Source organism: Jaculus jaculus, chromosome 14, assembly GCF_020740685.1.
Source record: "Jaculus jaculus isolate mJacJac1 chromosome 14, mJacJac1.mat.Y.cur, whole genome shotgun sequence".
Taxonomy (NCBI): Eukaryota; Metazoa; Chordata; class Mammalia; order Rodentia; family Dipodidae; genus Jaculus; species Jaculus jaculus.
In genome coordinates, this window is record NC_059115.1 from 57,981,958 (window position 1) to 58,003,104 (window position 21,147).

General features: G+C 44.8%; 1 long non-coding RNA gene across 2 annotated transcripts in view; it reads left to right on the forward strand.

Moving 5' to 3' along the window:
- LOC123454670 overlaps positions 1 to 21,147 on the forward strand; it is a 35,128-nt gene that overhangs the window by 13,050 nt on the left and 931 nt on the right. The window contains exons 2-3 of one of the 2 annotated variants that reach the window (XR_006633425.1): positions 11,363 to 11,397; positions 11,531 to 11,588. This is a non-coding gene — a long non-coding RNA (uncharacterized LOC123454670). The remainder of the gene's footprint in view (positions 1 to 11,362; positions 11,398 to 11,530; positions 11,589 to 21,147) is intronic. The other variant, XR_006633426.1, reaches the window with a different exon arrangement.

Here is a 21,147-nt window from a genome sequence, read left to right on the forward strand (position 1 = left end):
AAAGTCAGATGCACAAAGTGGCGCATGCGTCTTGAGTTGGTTTGCGGGGACAGGAAGGCATACCCACTGTCTCTCTTTCCCTAGCTGCCTCTTTCTCTCTGCCTCTCCTTTTCTCATAAAAATATTTTTTTAAATGAAGTTTTTTTTTTTCTGTTGCACTGTTGGTTTATCTTTATAGATCTTTAATAGTCTCTGCAAAATAAGCCTTTGTACTCTACACATGTTGCAAATGTTTCTTCTCAGTGTGTTAGCTTTTGTGTTTTGATCAATTTGTGACATTTTAGAGCACATAAAATAGTCTTACAAGATTCAACCAGCCTTCTAAAGGAAATTCTCTCTTACTTAAAAAATATATATTATTTATTTATTTATTTGAGAGAGAAAGAGAGAGTAAACACCAGGGCCTCTAGCCACTACAAACAAACTCGAGATGCATGCACGCCATTCTGTGCATCTGGCTTTATGTAGGTACTGGGGAATTGAACCAGGGCTTTGCAGGCAAGCTCCTTAGCCACTGAGCCATCTCTCCAGCCCAGAAATGTTCTTTCTTTATGATTTATTGGCAGTTCTCTTAGGAAGGATTTCCCAACCCCAAACCTTAAATGTATTCTAATAATTTTACAGATTTGTTCAGTTGAGAGAGTATCTAATTCAAGAGGTTCACCAAGGCCTATAGAGGAAGAAATACTTGAAATTGTTTTGTAAGAGTAACTTTTCTCTCTACCAGGCAGAGAGTGAAAGGACAATCTCCATGAAGGGACAGCCCGAGCACAGGCAACCCACAGAAGCACACTGAGCTGATTCTTGAAAACAGCTGGTAGGGGCTGAGGAAATGGCTTTGTGGTTAAGGCGTTTGCCTACAAAGCCTAAGGACCCAGGTTTGATTCCCCAGGACCTACATAAACCAAATGCACAAGGGGGTGCATGCATCTGGGGTTCATTTGCAATGGCTGGAGGGCCTGGCATCCCCATTCTCTCTTTCTCTCTGCCTCCCCCCTCAAAAACAAACGGTGGGCTGGAGAGATGGCTTAGTGGTTAAGGTATTTGTCTGCAAAGCCAAAGGACCCAGGTTTGATTCCCCAGGCCCCATGTAAGCCAGATACACAAGGGGTACATGTGTCTGGAGTTTATTTGCAGTGGCTGGAGGTCCTGGAACACCCATTCTCTTATCTGTCTCTCTTCTCTCTATCCCTCTCTGTTTGCAAATAAATAAATAAAACTTAAAAAAGAAAATAGCCAACAGCTCACTCCTCCTATCTGCTACACACACAGAGCACACCACTGAGTAGCCAAGCAGCATGCCAAGCAAACCATCCTGCACCTTGCTGACTTCACTTTGCCATGCAGCTCTGCCCCCATCACAAAGGCTGCCCATTGCTTCCGACCAAAGTGTAGACTGCTTTGATATGTGAAAATCACGATGTATCATTCCTCTCTTGACCACATCCAATCTTTGCATTAAATGAAGAGTACTGCAGTTAAAAAAAAAAATCTGTATTGACAGTCCTACAGTCTGTGTTGTTCCTCAGGAGTTAGACTATCCACAGGGTAAGTTCCTAGCACATTGCTGACTGAAAAGAAACAGGTCTGTGATTTTAATAGATGTTGAAAATTTGCCTCCTGTGCATTTTGTAACAATAAGTACCTGTGCCAGTGATACACTGGGCTGCTGATATCTTTACAAATATTTCTGTATTTCCCAATATGATAGACAAAAACGGCTTGGAGGCTTTTCACATACTTAAAGGTCTTTATATTTCTTTTCCAATGAGCTTTGTGTTATGTTCTTTGAAGATATTCCTATTGGATGATTAGTGTTTTTCTTGTTGGTGTATGTGTATTATATTTACAGTAGGAAAATTATCCTTTTGTATTATGATTTGCAGATTTTTTTCCCCTTAGGTTGGAATTTATTGTTTTGACATTATATATTGCAAATCTTACCATAGGATTGTTTTTATGTAAATAAATTCAGCTATCATTTTATGTTTGGCTTCTGGGTTCTATGTTAGAGTCAGGCCTTAGAATGGCCTTTGTCATTCTCCCAGGATTTTGCCTAGTGCTTTAAAGACTTCATTTTCTTCAAAAAATATTTTTTAGTTAACATACGGAGATTTAGGTACCACACATTCTGGCATTTTCAAATACAATTTGTTTTGTTAATTCTCATTCCCTCTTCCTATCCCCAAATCCCTCCCTCCTCCAGTATCCTGTCCATTTTCTTTATATGTGAAGACTTCACTTTTTCATACTTTGGATTGGTCCAGGTGCACACTGAGATGTAGAGCCACTTATTTGTTCCCACATTCCTTACACTTTGCTGATACAAGACTTGACAGTGTTGTGTAATCACTTGGTATCTTAGCTTTCGCCCCAGTTGATTTTGAAATCTGCGCACACTTTAATTTTATGCTTTTATTCCTTCACTTTTATCTACTTCAACCCTAGTCCCAAGCTTTAAGCTACCCATAGTGCCTGGCAATTAGACAGCTCAGACTTCTGTGCATCTCCCCCACCAAGGAGGTAAGATTCCACCTAAGGACAGGCCTATCCAGGGAGGGGCTGAAAATGAGACTGGTAAGTTCTTGGCCAGTGCCTTGTCATTAAATTCTGGTTCTTACCAAGTCCAAGTGCCAAGTGAGTCATTCCAGCACATCTAGAGGATGCTATGCCAAGGGGAAGAAAATTATGGTAGAATTGGCCAACCCTACTTGGAAATGGGGTTTTCAGCTGCCACTGTGGGCAAGTAGCCACCCATGGCCCATCACAAAGCAGAAACAAGCCGGCTTGCAGCTCATGCACAGTGCAAAGCTGAAGGAGTAGATGCTTGCTCTTCCCAGGCCCCTGGGAGCAGGTATTCTAAAGGGTTACAGCTGTGACGTCCTCCCAGCTCACAGTCGAGGAGACATTACTGGCTAGCAGAGACACTTCAGGGTGGGGTGACAGGTACCTTGAGACTCTGGGGAGAACCATCTAGATGTCTTCTGGCCCAGGGAGAAATATGTGTGTCATCTGAAGGGCAATGATGGCAATCACTGAGCACCTGTAGTCTGTCCCACACTATTCTTGGCCACCTTCCAGGAAGGGACACAGAGCTGGCTTCTGGCTTAGGAGAGTAACATGCATACCAAAACAAGATGTAAGGCACAGAAAAGAATGTCCCGGGCAGTGCCCAGCTTCCCCAGATGAGTATGAAGGCAGCAATTGCATGCAGCTGAGAAGATGAGAAAGCTCAGGAGGAGGAAGGGTCTCAGAAGCCTCTGGCAACAAAGAGGTGACCCTGTCTTAGAGAGCAGAGGACCTGAAGGCCACTTTTGGATGCTGTCTGGAAGAAAGCAGATGGATGTGGTAGAATAATGTCCCATCCCAATTGGCAGACTCTGTGAATATGTCATCTTACATGGCTATAAATGTGAGTTGCTGATGTGATTAAGTACAGGATTTTGGGATGGGGAGATTATTATGGGTGGCCTTAATATCACATTTTATGAGAGGAGAGAGGGAGAGAGGAGTGTCAGGGAAGAAAATGTGATGATGGAGGTGGAATGGGGGGAGGGGAAGGAGGAGCAGATAGAAATTTGAAGACACAGGAAGGAGTTCATGAGGCAAGGTGTGTGGGTGGCCCCTGAAAGCTGAAAACACTAAGAAAATGGATTTATCCCTAGAGACTCTAGGAGGAACAAAACCCCGATATAGGATTTTAGACCTGCAGAACTATATTTTTTTAAGCCACAGGGTTTGTGGTTATTTCTTACAACAATATGAAACTAGTACAGTCAGACAGTTAGAGGGAGACCATTCCTTGTGTAATTTCTTTTCTGAGATGTTCCTATGTGGCCTGGGAGTCTGGACAGCTGGTGACCCTTAGGCCTCTCCCATCTTTGAGTTCTGACCAAAAAAAAAAGTATGTGTTCCATGTGTACAATGTGTTGAGAATACATATGTGTGTGTGTATGTACACACACACACACACATTGTGAAATAATTATGTGGTGATTTGAATGCAAAGTGTCTCCTATGGCTTCATAGGATTAAGCCTCATACTTAATTTCCAATTTATGATGCCTTTGGGAGATGGAGCCTTGCTGGAGGAGGTGTGTCCAAGGGGTGGGCCTTGGAGTGTCATATCTCAGCCCTGCTCACCTCTCAGAGCTCACTCTCCTTCCTCCCTGCTAACATAGAGATGTGATGTCCAACTGTCTGCTCCTGCCATGCTTTCCCTGACACAGTGAAGCTTCCCCTTGAAACTTCAAAATATGTCAACCAGGATGGCTACAAACAAACTCCAGCAAAGAGTAAGTGTAAAGGAGGGCTTGGGATTTGACCAGGAAAGGCATTTGCTTTCATATTGATTTCTGGTGAAGTAAGAGAACCCCAGAAGATCATGCAGCTTTATCATTTGAACTCAGAGGCACACACGTCTCCTCTGAAAGTTTGGTAGTTTGAATGGGACCCAGGTGTTTTACTAAAGCTTATAACTTGGGTCTCCAGCCTCCTGGCTGAAGGAGGTGTCACTGGGTTAAGATGCTGGAGTCCAGCCCAAAGGTATGTCAACATCTGCTCACTGGTGGGAGAACAGGTGAGAACCAGATTGTAAAACCTCAAAGCCCATCCCAGTGAGCCACTTCTTCCAGCAAGGCCCCACGTCTTAAAGATCCCACAACCCTCCCTAAACAGTGCCACCAGTTGAGGAACCAAGTGTTCATGCACATGATCCTATGGGGGGGGGGCACTTTACATTCAGGCTACAGCAAATGCTAAGGAGGAACAACAAGAACAACAAACCAAGGAAGGGAATGGAAAAATCTGGGGCCTAGTTTTAGAAAGTTTGTGAGTTCAGGGAATTCTCAGTGAGTCTGAAAAATAAAACACAAGGCCACAAGATAATTTCGAAGGTCAGCAATTTTTTTTTTTTTTTTTTTGGTTTTTCGAGGTAGGGTCTCACTCTGGTCCAGGCTGACCTGGAATTAACTCTGTAGTCTCAGGGTAGCCTTGAACTCATGGCGATCCTCCTACCTCTGCCTCCCAAGTGCTGGGATTAAAGGCGTGCGCCACCACGGCCGGCTATCAGCAATTTTTTATGACTAAAGGGAGGGACTTGGATTTGGGATTCAAGGAAGGCGTCCCTGAAGAGTGACATTGAGATGATGCACGCGGGGAGAAGCAGCTAGCCACAGACAGCGTGGTGGAGAGCCTTCCGGAGCAAGCGAGGCTGTGTTCGGGAAGCAGGGAAGGACAGCAGAAGTGACATGACAGAGAAGGAGGAGCATAGGTGAGCCGGAAGAGGTAGGCAGGCTGGGCTCAGACCTTGGTGTGTCTGTTCGCACTGGCTCGTCTTCCAGATGAGGAATCTGGCTCAGTGAGATGCCACCAGAGTCACTTGGTTTTGAGGTCTTTCCTGGCTCTGTAGATTATGCCTACACTGTCCACACGTGTTTACCTCCTGCTAGTAGCATGCACCCCGTGAGCAGTTGCAGAGTATAGACATGTAAGGAAATATTAAATGCTAGCTCAGTCACTCCTTTGGGGCATCCAGAACATAAATCCATCAAGGGCAGTGATTTCCAGGCTGGCTCACCTAGGCAAGGGCTGGGGGAAGCCTCCAAGGAAAACTTTTGTGCAGACAACTCACTGGAATTTTCTCCCTGTTGGAATTGAGTTTTCCTGTTATTGTTCACTTCCGATCTCACCTTCCTTTACAGCCTCAGGCAAACCCTGATTCTGAAGCTTGTGCCTTGGGAGATACTTGCTGTAGGAATTAGACTTGGTGGAAGACCATATACGTGTATATAGATAGATAGATAGAGAGAGAGAGAGAGAGAGAGAGAGAGAGAGAGGTAACTTCTCTCCAAATCCCAGAACTTTCCAGTGACATGGTCATGTGCAGGGTGCTTTCTCACCCAGGATTGGGGGATGGCATGCACGGAGATGCCTGTCCCCAGGAAGCAGTCAGGTGGCAGTTCTCCCAGAAGCCTGACGGCTGGCCTCGGCCCTGGCTGAAGAGTCCATCTCTCTTGGGGCATTAGTTATATTAGGTCCTTTCTGCCCGTTTCTTCTGCATTTGGGGGAGGGAGTGTTCCCAAAGTCCTTTTTCCCTTCTTATTTCTTCCTTGCCCTGAGCCCTGGGCTCATTTTCTGGAATACGTACACTTTATAGAATCACCTCTTTTCTCAACATTGCGCTAAAATTCTATGATTCTGAAGCTAGCATGCGTATATAGAGAGTCAGCCTGAACGGCCATGCTGTTGTCTGAACTGTTGCTGGCTTCTGAATGTCCCTTTTCCTGAGAGCTTCTGGTTCTGCCAAGCTTTTATGTTCACTTGTTGTATGTGTATGCACATGTGTGTGTGTGGGTGTACATTACATATGTGCACATATGTTACATATGTGGAGGCCAGAGGACAACCTTGGTATCCTTCCCATGCCCCCCAATACACTCTTGTGTTTTGAATACATAGTCCCCAGCTGGTGGCAGTTTAGGAGATGGAGCCTTACTGGTGTGTTGCTGGGGCTGGCTTTGGGGTATTACAGCCAGCACCCCTTTCCAGAGCTCCACTCACTCTCTCTGTTTTCCATCATCACTTCTGTGGCAGAGGTGATGTCCAGCCTGCTCATGCCATGCTCTCCCCTGCCATCAAGAAGCTTCCCCACTTGGGCTGGAGAGATGGCTTAGCAGTGAACCGCTTGCCTGTGAAGCCTAAGGACCCTGGTTTGAGGCTCAATTTCCCCAGGACCCACGTTAGCCAGATGCACAAGGGGGCACATGTGTCTGGAGTTCGTTTGCAGTGGCTGGAAGCCCTGGTGCACCCATTCTCTCTCTCTCTCTCTTTCTATCTGTCTCTCTCTCTGTGTCTGTTGCTCTCAAATAAGTAAATAAAAATAAATGAAAAAAAAATTTAAAAAAGAAGCTTCCCCACAAGGCTGTAAACCAGAATAAGGTCTTCCCTCCCATTAGTTGCTTTTGGTCAGCTGTTTTGTCCCAACAACACAAAGGTAACTCCAACAGGCACAATGAACCTTTTTTGTTGTTGTTGTTGTTAATGATATGGTTTTTTTTTGATATTTTATTTTTATTTATTTGAGAAAGAGAGAGAGAGGGAGAGAGAGAATGGGTGCACCAGGGCCTCTAGCCACTGCAAACGAACTCCAGATGCATGCGCCCCTTTGTGCATCTGGTTTATGTGGGTCCTGGGGAGTCGAACCTGGGTCCTTTGGCTTTGCAGGCATATGCCTTAACTGCCAAGCCATCTCCCCATCCCATGTTTATTTGTTTTTGAGGTAGTATCTCACTTTAGCCCAGGCTAACATGGAACTTACTCTATAGTCTCAGGCTGGCCTCAAACTCACTGTGATCCTCTTACCTCTGTGTCTCATGTGCTGGGATTAAAGATATGTTCCACTGAGCCCCGGCTGTCCATCTACCTTGTTTGTTTTTTTGAGGCAGGATCTTTCATTGACCTGTAACATGCCTGTCTTGGCTAGACTAGTTTACCAGCAAACCCTGGAGGTTCCCTTACGTGTGTCTTCCCAGCACTGGGATACGAATGTGTCTGGCTTTTGTGTGTGTGTGTGTGTGGTTCTGAAGGTCTTGCAAAGCAAACACTCTACTGACTATCTCCCCAGCCCCACTGTGTCCTTGTGCCTTAATCTCCTTGTCTCTAAAATGGGGTGAAAATAGGGCTTATTTCAAATGAATATTGAAGGCATTTAAGAACAGAGCACATGACAAGAAGTGACTGGAGTACTGAGTAACTTCTCGATCACACCTTCCAAGGCTCAGGGTCTAATGAGGAGGAGGTGGTGAAAAGAATGTAAGAGCCAAAGGAAGGGTAGGACTCCTTACAACATGCTCCCTCCAGACATAAAATGGCCTGGATATCCATGACCTCACAGTGCCTGACACTACCTACACAAGACCATCATAAGAGGAGGAAAAGATGATGACATCAAAATAAAAGACAGACTGATTGAGATGGGGAGGGGATATGATGGAGAATGGAGTTTCAAAGGGGAAAGTGGGGGAAGGGCGGGTATTACCATGGGATATTTTTTATAATCATGGAAAATGTTAATAAAAATTGAGGAAAAAAAAAAAAAAGAACAGAGCACATAGGTGGTCAGTGAAGGTTGATTATCATCACTAGATGTGCCAGGAGCGTCTCTTACAGCCTTTTCCTCTGGATGGAATCCAGGGTCTAAAGTGAACAAGCCCCCAGTGCTATCATCGCGGACGCGTGAGCTTAGCCTTCCTCAGTGTTTCCCCATCACTCTCCCACCCTTAGAAACACATTAGCTCACACATCCCGGCCAGCTGCACAAAGAGGCAGCAAAGAATTGCTTCCTTTCCAACTCTGCATCTGCAGTTCATGGGCGGAGGCTTCTGCCTGGTCACAGTTCAGTAAAGCACGGCTGAATGTGATGGATTTTAACCCTCCTTAGATTTCTTACGGCTTCTGGATGTAGGCTTCCATTAAACAAAATGCTCATGGTAATTGCTGATTTTCTCCCTGATATAACTCTGACTTATCCTGTCTCCATTTTCTAAATCCTCACTGTGTGTGCATATATGTACATGTTCATGTGTATGTAGGGGTTTGTGTCTCTGGGAGCACACACGTTTGTATGGGTCTACATATGCATCTGTGTTATGTGTGTGTAGGCCAGAGGACAACCTCAGACTATGGGGACCTGTGAAATTGGACTAAATACAGTTTACAGTGTGTGATGGTTTTCAATCTATTGGGGGCCAGGGGTGGAATGTAGTGGTTTGAATAGATGGCCCCCAATATAGTCAGTGTTTTATTAGTTTGTAGTTTACTTTGCAATCACCTGGCTGGAGGAGGTGTCACTGGGTGGATTTTAAGGTGCGGTGTGGGTTTGAAATTCCAATTTAAAGATATGTAAAGTGCCTAGTTTCACCTGGAGTTCCTGAAGTGTGCTCTGTGGCTTTTGGCTTGTGGCTTCTCTCTCTCTCTCCCTGCTTGGACCTGTGCAAACAGAACCAGCTTCTTCTACCGTCATGGAATTTTCCCTGGATCTGTAAACTTCAATAAATATCCCTTCCTCCATAACTGTGGCTGGTTTGGAAGTTCATTTCAGTCAACCTGAAGCTGTCTGCTACAGATGTCTGCTTGTCCCATTTGCACATATGTTTCAGGAGGCCAGTGGGTCCAGCAATACTTTCTGGCTGATTTATTTTATTTCCTCCATGTCTTTGAATAGTTTGGACCAGTTAATGTTTGTTAAGTGAATATGTATATTTTTAAAGACTGGTCCTTTCACTTTAAAAATTCCTGCACTTGAATATTTTCCATCAGAGAGGGCTCTGGTGACCCTATTACCTTAGAGTGGACAATAAACATTTTGAGATGAAATAAAGACACTGACCAGAAGGCGAGAGGCCCGATCCAAGGCCCGGAATTGGGAAGAGCTAATCCTTACTCTTGCTGGGCCTTCTGATGTGTGTGATTTGTTGAGTTTCAGATGCATATTCACCAGGATAATAATTCACTGCAGAAATGTTAGAAGCTATAAATACCAAGACTCTATTCACGTCCAGAGGAATTAAAACCCTAACCAATTAAGTAAAGCCTTCACTGAAACACTAATGGGTTCGTTAGGAACATTTATAAGATGTTAGAAAGATGATTAAATCTGAGCTGATCATACATCTGTCATTTTTATGGAAAGAGCCTGTGTACATGGCAAAGGACTTCACCAGTTTCATTAACCTCATTATTCAGCGTGTGAGTCTAGAAAAAAAAAAAATCTAGGAAGCCGATAACATTGAAGAAGCATGAGAACATTACAGGCCAGAGAACGCCGGTGAGTGTTCAGGCATGAGGCCATGGGCTCCCAAGCACCTGATAGGGGCGGTTTTCAGAAAGAAAGAAGGAGAGTAAGTGAAGGCAGGAGGGAGAGAGGACAGGAAGAGGAGAACTTTGATTTGCTTCCAGCCTTGGTGTAATCTCGCCTCACCCCCTGATCTGCAGTCCACTGCTTCAGTGACTGCAGTCATTTGATGGCATTGAAACATCTTGGCTGCCCCGTTTCCTGCGCTTGATGAGAAGCCAGGTGCAGGGGAGCGTACCTGCGGCATGTCCTGGCCCTTCAGCTCTCCCACCTCAGCCAGGCCCTCGAGATTCCTCCCACCTCAAGTCAAAGCTCACCTTTGAGGGATCTTGGGGAATCTTATCCCCCACACTTTCCCCTTGACTTTCCTAGAGTGCATTCAAAGGAGAACCTATCACAAAGGGTCCCCACGTTTTTCATTAATATCCAAGGGTGGAGGACTCTGCATATTATATTCCCTTTTATCATTTTATTATTTATTTTCAATCATTCATTTTTAAAAGAAATAATTATTTATTCATTTGTTTCAGAAAGAGAGAATGGGTGCCCCACAGCCTTTAGCCACTGCAAATGAACTCCAGACAGGTGTGCCCCCTTGTGTATCTGGCTTTGCATGGGTCCTGGGGAATGGAACCTGGGTCCTTTGGCTTTGCAGGCAAGTGCCTTAACCGCTTTTAAGCCAAGAGAATTCTTGTTTTGTTTTGTTTTTGTATTTGGCCCACACTAATATTTTTATGACACACACCTAATTGTAACTAAACTTTTTTTTTTTTTTAAGCTACAAGACTTCTATTTTGGAGTATATGTTTCTGCATCTATATATTATAAGAGAAATTAAAACTCTAAAACTATTCCCAGGAAATGACTTCACCATATTGTGAATTCATCAATGCAATGCTGTTTTGTGCACCTCTGACTACATCCACAGCATATAAAACAATTTCCAGACCTGGAGTAAGAACACAATACAACTGTAGTAAATGAATCAGTAAGTAAATGAATTAATGAAAGAGATGTGTTGTAGTCCTCCAGTCAGCCCCTTAATGCTCACCTCTGCCTCTTCTTCATCTAGTCAACCCCACCGAGACCACAGCCACCCCCTCACAGTCAAACCACGGAGACCACAGCCACCCACCCACACCGTGGCCTTTCCTGCTGCATTCTTCATGGCACGTCACAGAGCACACAGCAGGATAAGCCTAATAAAACTGCAGCAATGTGAATGTCCCTGTCCCCTGGTCATACCTGACCGTGGCTCCTCTTTGTTCGGTGCTGCCCTCTGAAGAAGGCAGATGTCCCCCAGGGAAAGCTGTGGGAAAGAAGAAAGCAGTGTTACATGCCCCCGGTCCCCCCGCCCACCCTTGCTGACAAAGGTGCTTCTTAGAAGACACTCTATTGAAGGCTAGAACTGCTGCCTCGGCCGTGGTACCGTCCGAAAACACGAAGACCTTGGGTTCAAGGCCAAAGGCCTGAAGACCTCAGAGGTTTTAGGTTTCATCTTCCTTGCAGGTGGCGCTGAAAGATGTGAGCCGGCACGGCGGAAGGTACGAGGAGTCGGCTTCATGACATAACCATATGGTGCTAATGGAATAAATGGGACTTAGAACCCAGGCCCGTGGCAAGAGAAGCTCTCTTGCCTATTTTGTTAATTGCTACAAAATCTGCATCCTTCCACAGATCCCAAAACTGACAGTGGGAACAGATGTCACTCGCATTACTATTTCGCTCCCCAAAGGTAAGAAATATAGTTGGAAGGAAGCAAACAAAAATACAGTTGGTGATCCTGGGAGGAAGTATGACAGCAGCCACATGGAAATGACATTTTGGAAAGTGGTAGTGAGTTTACTTCTTTACATTGGCACAAATTTAAGTTAAATTAAATTTATTTAAGAGCAAGAAAGAGAAAGAGACAGATGATGATAGATAGACAGACAGATAGAGACAGTGGGTGCCCCAAGGCCTCTTGACACTGGAAACAAGCTCCAGACACATGCACCCCTTTGTGCATGTGTCTTTACATGGGTACTGGAGAATTGAGCCCATGCCATCAAGCTATTGCAAGCCAACTGCCAAACCAAATTTTTCTTTTTCTTTTTCAAGGTAGGGTTTCACTCTAGCCCAGACTGACCTGGAATTTACTATGGAGTCTCAGGGTGGCCTCAAATTCATGGCAATCCTCCCACCTCTGTCTCCCGAGTGCCGGGATTAAAGGCATGCGCCACCAAACCCAGCCCTGTTCATTTTAATAAAATAGAAAATTGAGATCAGCAAATAGTCCCACTGAGAGAAAGTCACTTTTATAGTTTTTTTTTTTTTTATGTCCCCTCCCTGGCTTCTGTGTGGCATCTGTACTTGTTTTTCTATTTTTGAAAATGGAGTCATGATCGTGTGCTCTCTTAGGTCCAGAATGATTATAAACATTGTGGCTCTAAAGCTTAGAACATTGGGTCTCTTTTAGAAAATATGTCCAGGTTATGAATGGAAATATAGTACAGAGCTGCCTTGGGAGGTTCTGTGCAAGTGAAGGGTCTTGAAATTTGTTTCATTAAAAAAATATACTTTATTTGATAGAGAGAGGAGAGAGAGAGAGAATGGGCGCACCAGGGCCTCCAACTGCTGCAAAAAAAAAAAACTCCAGATGCATGTGCCACTTTGTGCATCTAGCTTACGTGGGTCCTGGGGAATTGAACCTGGATCCTTTGGCTCTGTAGGCAAACACCGCTAAGCCATCTCTCCAGCCCTTGTTTTATTATTTCATTACTCAGAACATCCCTGTCTTTATGTTCCAGTTAGGTTCATTTTTTTATTTTTCCCCCACAGTTGAGTATTAGTACATAATGGACATTCATAGAGCACTGAGACACTCCTTGGGCCTCTCCTTATTGTCAGAGGACACTGGAGAAAACCCAGCTCAGCAATCATATGGAAGGCACCCAGTATGCATCTGCGCTGGACCACAGTGAGGAAGCTGAGGCACGATGGAGTGCTCATCTATAAAGAAATGCAGGCCTGGAGGAATGGATAAATGGTTAAGACATTTGCCTGCAAAGTTCGATTCCCCAGGACCCATGTTAGCCAGATGCACAAAGGGACACATGCGTCTGGAGTTAGTTTGCAGTGGCCTGGCACACCCGTTCTCTCTCTCCCTCAAATACATAAATAAAAATAACTTTTAAAAAATGTGCCGGGCATGGTGGCACATGCCTTTAATCCCAGCACTCGGGAGGCAGAGGTAGAAGGAGCGCCGTGAGTTCGAGGCCACCCTGAGACTACATAGTGAATTCCAGGTCAGCCTGGTCTAGAGTAAGACCCTACCTCGAAAAACCAAAAAAGAAAAGAAAAGAAAGAAAGAAATGCAGCAAACAGGCAAAGCCGTGACAGCCAGGGACAACCTGGATAGAACCTCTGGCTTCCCTTGCTTTTAATTCTCTGTCTTTTTCACCAAGTTTAGAGAAACTATAGCTTGGCCGTCTAACCCCCAGCACATAGCTCTGCTATCCAAAACACCATTGATGTATGGTCACCATGGCAACAGTGGCTTGCTTTTAGGAACTGAGAGGCCACTTTTGTCTGTTTCAAAGCAGTCCAAACCACCGATTTGCACTTGGGCCTGGGCAGGTGTCTGCTGAGTGACCGTTCCCAATCCTCAGACACTAATGCCTCTGTTTTCTGAACACATGCATGCGCACACCTGATTGCTTCACTCGACCCTCCAATCACCTTTTCTCTACCCATGAATGTCTCTTAAATCCTAGGCTCGGGGAGATGGATTTGAAATTTGGAGCTCACGGCTTCTTAGGATTGGTACCTACTGAATAAGCCCTCTGGCAAAACTCTTCTTTCAAAGGTTGGCAGGCCAAATGGCGCAGCAGGCAAAATGGGCCTTGTTAAGTAGCAGTGGCCTATGGGCTGGCATCTCCCAACGGCCTGTGTACGATTCTGTCATTGAAGGCTCCAAGAATGAGCTTAGGGAGCCTGAGTCCCTGGGTGACTGCTGCAGACCCTTCCCCAGCCATTCCTCCCCGGCACCTACTGCAAGCTTAGTGCTCCAAGCTGGATTTGGAGGAAGAGGAGGAGGAGCCATCCTACCTCCTGCCACTTCCTGCAGTCACCTTGCCTTTGCACCCCACTTAAGCGCATGGCCCAACAATACGGCTGGGGGAGCTCAGCCCCTAGAGCCATCGGACATAGGTGTCATTATGTCAGCGATACAAATAATGTACCTCCAAACCTGCGGGGAAGGGATCTGAGGGCTATAATTAAACACAGTTCAAAATGCTGTTTAAGGTTAATGACTACGTGTTCAGGCTTAATTTATTTATTTATTTATTTATTTATTTATTTATTTATTTATTTATTTATTTGAGAGCGACAGACACAGAGAGAAAGACAGATAGAGGGAGAGAGAGAGAATGGGCGCGCCAGGGCTTCCAGCCTCTGCAAACGAACTCCAGACGCGTGCGCCCCCTTGTGCATCTGGCTAACGTGGGACCTGGGGAACCGAGCCTCGAACCGGGGTCCTTAGGCTTCACAGGCAAGCGCTTAACCGCTAAGCCATCTCTCCAGCCCTCAGGCTTAATTTTTAAGAATAAGAGTTAGAAGGCAACTAATTCCTTCTCGGGTGCATTTGAAATGCGTATCGTAAGGCGAAGGGCGCTATATACCTTCAGAGCGCAATGCTAGCGCCGGGCAGGCGTCCGTGGGGTTTCTTAACGTGTCCTCTGTACTGCTATGAACACAGTGTTGGGTTAAGCCTCATTTGAGCACACGAACATTCTTCCACGCTATTATAAAATGCTGTTTATTTTATCTTATTTCACGTTTTCTTAAATTTCTGTAAAAGTGAGAGAATCCTTCTTAGCAACCGCCCAGCACCTTATGTAGTGGTGTGAGAGATTCCGGTGAGGCGATTCCCAGCGTTTACAGTTTCACTGTCCCAAAGGAGCTGGTGGCGCACGCCTTTAATCCCAGCACTGGGGAGGCAGAGGTAGGAGGATTGCCGCGAGTTCGAGACCACCCTGAGAGTCCATAGTGAATTCCAGGTCAGCCTAGTCCAGAGTGAGACCCTATCTTGAAAAAAACAAACAAACAAACAAACAAACAAACAAAAAGAGCTGTTCAGGAACCCTGCCTCCCAACTTTCCCTCAAACTACTACATATTGAGAACTTATCCCGAAGTATTTAAAAGTCCCCACTGGCTACCTGCTGATACCAGGGGCTAGACCAGATTTAAACAGCCCGCCCCCAGGAAGCTACTGGCCACCATTAGAGGATGGCATCAAAAAGGCACAATACACTGGCACAGTGGTTACTATGTGGCTATGAAAAGTGAAGGCTGTTTAAGAATATGACATCAAAATATCTGTTGTGAAATGAAAACAAGCAAGACACTACACATAAATTCACTGTCACTTATGGAGAAAGTGGCGAAAGGAAGGAAGGAAATGCTCGCTGTGACACAAGGAAAGATAAGAGACTCTCAGTGTTTCTTTTTGGAGACCTCCCCTCCCCCTCTTCCCCACACAGGGAATTAAACCTAGGGCTTCACACAAGCTCGGTAAATGCTCTATGACTGATCCGTATCCTGATCTGTCTTTTTTTTTTTTTTTTCTTTAACATTTTCATTTTCAGAGTCTTACTAAGTGACTCAGGCTGGCTTTGAACTCACTCTGTGGCCCAGGCAGGCCTTAAACTTGCACCCACTCCTGCCTTAGCTTTCAAAGTAGCTGGGATTACAGGCCAGGTCCATCTCTCTTTAAAGTTTTGACTCATGTTGCTGTATTACTTATTTTCGTAACTTAGATTTAAAAAAATGTGCAATTAATTATTGCCTAATGATATCCTAGGTTTCTTATACTGCAATTTGTATTTGTTGTCTGGCAGAAAAGTTGGCTGTTTTCTCACATCCTTTAAGCTTCCCTTAGGAAAACCAGCCTTGGGGCAAAGTGCCTTCTCCATTTCTCCTTGCAAACACCGTTTCTCTTGTTGCACAATTGATAGGAAGAGAAACTAAACGGTCTAGTGTCTTGATCGTTGGAAAGGGATACCTTTCCCCTTCCTGGATCGCTCCTCTCGTTCTCACAGAAGAGGAGAGGGAAGGAAGGTTCCAGCAATAGAAGCCCAGCCGAGTGCCCAAGTTAGCCTTCTAATGGTGCAATGATTGGCAGTCTTTGGGGGGCCCACCTCCACTGTAGGGGGTGAAACAGAGCTGAGGAAGTGGCTGTGGCTCTATGTGGCTCCTCAGCTTTGAGCTGCTCACCCCTTCAGGCTAGAAACCCTTGCCTTGTGGACCTGTCAGAAGAAGATATAATATGTCCCCAGGCAAAATCACCCATTTTACAAGTTCTTTGGTATTAGAAAACTCAAAATGGGACAGCAGACATTTTAAGAGAAGTCCCCTTGTGGGTACAGCAGGAAGCTTCATTGCTACCCCTGTGCTGTGGAGGTGAAGTTTCTTTCTCCCAGTATCAAATGTACCGGCAATAAGTAGCAAAAGATGGCAGTGTCAGTGGAAAATAAGAGACATCTTAGCTCATCAATAACTGGACAGGAATAAAAATAGGCATTCACAAGCCACAGCATAAAATACGTTCTCCGAGTTCCATGCTTGCGGGAAGAAATGCACTCTTTGGCTGATAACTGAAAACTCAGAGGCATTTGTTTCTCAAGGAGCCACTTCCCTCCCCGCAGGCTTCAAGCTTTTCTAAATGTCCTCGGATTTCAGCATATCTCAGCGATCCTGAGAACCCCCAGATATGATGCCTCAAACGGGAGGTACAGTCTCTTCCCATCACCCCCAACACTGATTGCTGACTAAGATGTCTTGTCTCTCAAATGTCAACACAAACAAACTGAAGTTCGCAGAACGCATTGCTTCTTATTTCTTCCTGGAAGAACCGAACCATCAGTGGAAGCCGAGGACCAAGGCAATAAAACCTTGGGGTATAGAGACATTGCGAAAGAGAGAGACACCCTTCAACATTCCGCTGATCACGGCGGCATTGAAACTCCACTTGTACCCCGTCTGCCTACCTGGGCAAGTCCTCTGAATCTCAAGCACCTCATCTTTTACAAAAAATATTTTATTTGCAAGGAGAGAGAAAGAGATGCAAACAAACTCCAGATGCATCTGGCTTTATGTGGGTCCTGGGGAATTGAACCTGTGTCATCAGGGTTTTGCAGGCAAGTGCCTTAACTGCTGAGCTATCTCTCCAGTCCCCTAGACTCTTCATTTATAAATAATAGCTACCTCATGTTTTGTTTTTTTTGTGTGTGTGTGTGTGTGTGCGTGTGTATTACATGAGACAGTGAAAGCCTATAAAAACCCACTGAGGCTGCGTGACATAGAGAAATTGCTGCAGTTGGGAACTGTGTCGTGCCCAGAAGCCTAGAGAGACAGCCAGGTTAGATCGAGGACCTGATCTTTGATTTCTAAGTGCAGGCCTGGGCAGGAGATGGATGAGTCAGCAAAAAGACAACTGCTACTCTGGTGCCCTCACACCAGCTCCGGGGAAGATTGTCTTCCCACCAGGCAAGCTGTGACTCCTGTGTACATCTCCACCCCTCTGCACCAGTAACACAGCCTTCCTTGTTTGTCGGCCCCTCCCTCCGCGCTGTCAGCCAGGCCATTCCAGAGCTGATTTGTACCCAGCGCAATTGTAATTGACACAGCTATCATGTCATAAAACCCAAGGTCATGGGGAAGGTGAAGATGGGCTAAAGAATCTATTACATTCAAAGAAATAATATGAATAAATCATCTTGATTTAAAAAAAAAAAACACTGCTATAGGAAAATACATAAACCTAAACAACATGTCACATTTTTATGTGATTTTATGACTTGCTTCCTGCCCTTTTGTGACTTGCTGCCTTTCTATAGACATTTTGGTCTTCAGCTTGCCTGAAACAGGGGTCCTGTGTTGTCTTCCATAGCAACAATGCAGATAGTTTTTCCTAGAACATACTTAAAGAGCCATTAATACCTATAATGAAACCATGAATAGCTTTTAGTCACATAATTTATTTTCTTAAATTTTTGTTTGGTTGGGGTTGTTTTGAATTTAAATATTTAATTTATTTATTTATTTATTAGAGAGAATGGGCATGCTAGGGACACCAGCCACTTCAAACAAACTCCAGACACATGCACCACCTTGTGTATCTGGCTTTATGTGTGAACTGGGGAATCAAGCTCAGGTCCCAAGGCTTTGTAGGCAAGTGGCCTTAACCACTGAGCAGTCTCTCCATCCCTAATTTTTTGTTGTTGTTTGTTTGTTCATTTGTTTTTGAAACAGAGCTTTGTTATATAGCTCTGGCTGGCCTGGAACTTGCTATGCAGACCAAGCTGGCCTCAAACTTGTAGCTCTCTTCCTACCTCTCCCTCCTCTGAGTGCTAGAATCACAGGGGTGTGTCACCATGTCCAGCTTTTAGAAAAAAAAATTTCATTTATTTGAGAGACAGAGGAAGAGGCAGATAGAGAGAAAGAGAGAATGGGCGCATCAGGGCCTTTAGCCACTGCAAACAATTCCAGATACATGCGTGCCCCTTGTTCATTTGGCTTACGTGGGGCCTGGGGACTCAAACTGGGGTCCTTTGGCTTTGCAGGCAAAATGCCTTAACCACTAAGCCATCTCTCCAGCCCGTAGCTTTCTTTTTCATTATTTATTGTTTGCTTTTGAGATAAGGTCCCAGAATTCCTCAAGCCCCTCCTACCTCTGCCTCCCAGGGTGCTGGGACCTCAGGCTTGTCCTTACACACTTGGCTCACATGATTCCTTAACAGGTACTTGAAGGTAAGCAGTTGCTTGTGTGAGTTTTAGGAGCTACAAGACTCTTCCCTCAAGAAAAGTTTCTGCAGCCTGAGACTACATAGCGTATTCCAGGTCAGCCTTGGCTAGAAGGAGACACCCCCAAAAAAGAAAAAAACCAACAACCAGTTTCTTCTTCCCCCATGTGCAGTATAGACAGAATACAGTGACATGGTAGAAAGCAAACTTCCTCTTACCCGGAGGCCAACATGGCTCTGTATCCAAAAGAGAGAAGGTTTTGATAGACTTCTTTCTTCCCTGTACCTCTTAGAATTTATGTAGTTAATAAACCATGGGAAATACCAAGCCCAGGGCCACAAACAGAGAAACACCATGCTGAGATGAATAATATTACAGGGCTCTGGGCTGCTTGGGCTTGGAGACGGACAGGCCCGCTGGCGCAGACAAGGTAAACCTGCTCAAGTTGTTTCTAGATTGTTTGAATTACCTCGGACAATCCCATTGAGGTCTGAATTATGCAGATGGCATTCTTTCTTTGTCTTTCTGTTGCAGAGTAACTAGTGAGTGTTTCCCAGAATTCCTTCCAACCCCAATACTTGAGCCCCATCATCTGTATGTGATGGCCCTTTTTTTGTTGGTAAACAGCAGTAATATAGAGAATAATCTTATTTGAACAAATTTGCCATTGTGTACCAAACACTTTCATATGTATTTGTGAAAATTTATGTGTTACTGCCCCCCAACATATTTATATGCACGACCACAGTTTAGTGGTGTCTGGAGGGCTTTTTAGTTTATTTAAAAAGCTGTTTTAAATTAATCCAGCAGAAGGCCAATATAACAAGATAAACAGATCCCCGTTCACCCTAGCCAACCTTGCCTCAGAAAGATAGCAGCTGCATACGTACACGTTCCCTGCGTCTGCTCACACAAGCAGGATGTTTTAGCATTTTGCCTTTACACATCTCAGCTCATCAATGACTTTTTCAATGAATGCCTCAGCAAAGAATTCAGGTCTGTGGGCTTTTTGTAAGGCCTGGTATCCTGTATAATGCACCTGACTCCAGCTTTCTAGTTTAGTGGGGCATCAGGCAACCAGTTAGTTCTCTTTCCAAATTATTGCAGATCAATCATTATTTCTTGGCTTTGGGAGAATTTGCCTTTCTTTTTAAATTTTATTTAGTTTTTTTTAAATTTGAGATGGGGGGAGAGGGATAGAGAGAAGGAGAGAGAGAGAGAGAGAATGGGTATGCCTGGACCTCCAGCCACTGCAAAGAAACTCCAGACGCATATGCTACATTGCGCATCTGGCTTATGTGGGTCCTGGGGAATTGAACCTTGGTCCTTTGGCTTCTCAGGTAAAGGCCTTAACCACTAAGCTATTTCTCCAGCTTGGATTTCCCTTTCTTTATGGCATTATGTTCCATGGCTCAGGGATGCCAGGGCCAAAAGTCTCTTTTCCTGTCAGGATTGTAGATGAACAGAATGACAAGAAAGATAGTTTTATCTGGGTGGCTAGACATCTGACAAAATCTCTGCATTTGCATCTGTGCAGAGCTGTTGGAGAAAATGTAATATCCTATGGGTGAGACAAGATCTACGGCCCATTATAGAAATCGTAGTTTTGCATGAATGGCCTTCGTTAGTCACATTTACTAAGATTTTGAGGAGCAGTATTCCTAGAAATACTCTTTTACCAGGAAAAAAAAAAAAATGGAACTGTTCTCCTCCTTCCATTTTACTGAGCACATCTTCCCTCTCCACACACCCAGCTCTTAAAGGGACACAAACAATTTGAAGCTTGAGTCAAGAACCTTACCACCTAGCACAATTTTGAGAAAAGAGGCAGAGGCAGGAGGCAGGTGTAGCCTAGACCTGCCCCTCTGCTTGCCCACGCAGAAGACTGTGCCTGCAAGGACTACGCAGTAACACCGGGAACGGTATTCTCATTTTAACGTGTTGCGCCTTCCTTTTAAGAAAAATATGGCCAGGGGCTTAGTGGTTAAGGCTTTTGCCTGCAAAGCCTAAGGACCCAGGTTTGATTCCTCAGAACACACGCAAACCAGATGCGCAAGGAGGCACATGTGTCTGAAGTTCATCTTCAGTAGCTGGAGGCCCTGGAGTGCCCATTCTCTCTTTCTGTTCCTGTTTCTCAAATAAATTAATAAATAAACTATATATATATATATATATTTGATCTTCTGAGGAAGAGTCTTATTCTAGCCCAAGCTGACCTGGAATTCACTATGTAGTCTCAGGGTGGCCTTGAACTCTAGTGATCCTCCTACCTCTGCCTCCCAAGTGCTGGGATTAAAGGCATGCACCACCACGTCTGGCTAAATAAAATATTTAAAAAATATATGACCAGGGGCTGGAGAGATGGCTTAGTGGTTGAACGCTTGCCTGTGAAGCCTAAGGACCCGAGTTTGAGGTTTGATTTCCCAGGACCCATGTTAGCCAGATGCACAAGGTGGTGCATGCATCTGGAGTTCACTTGCAGTGGCTGGAGGCCCTGGCATGTCC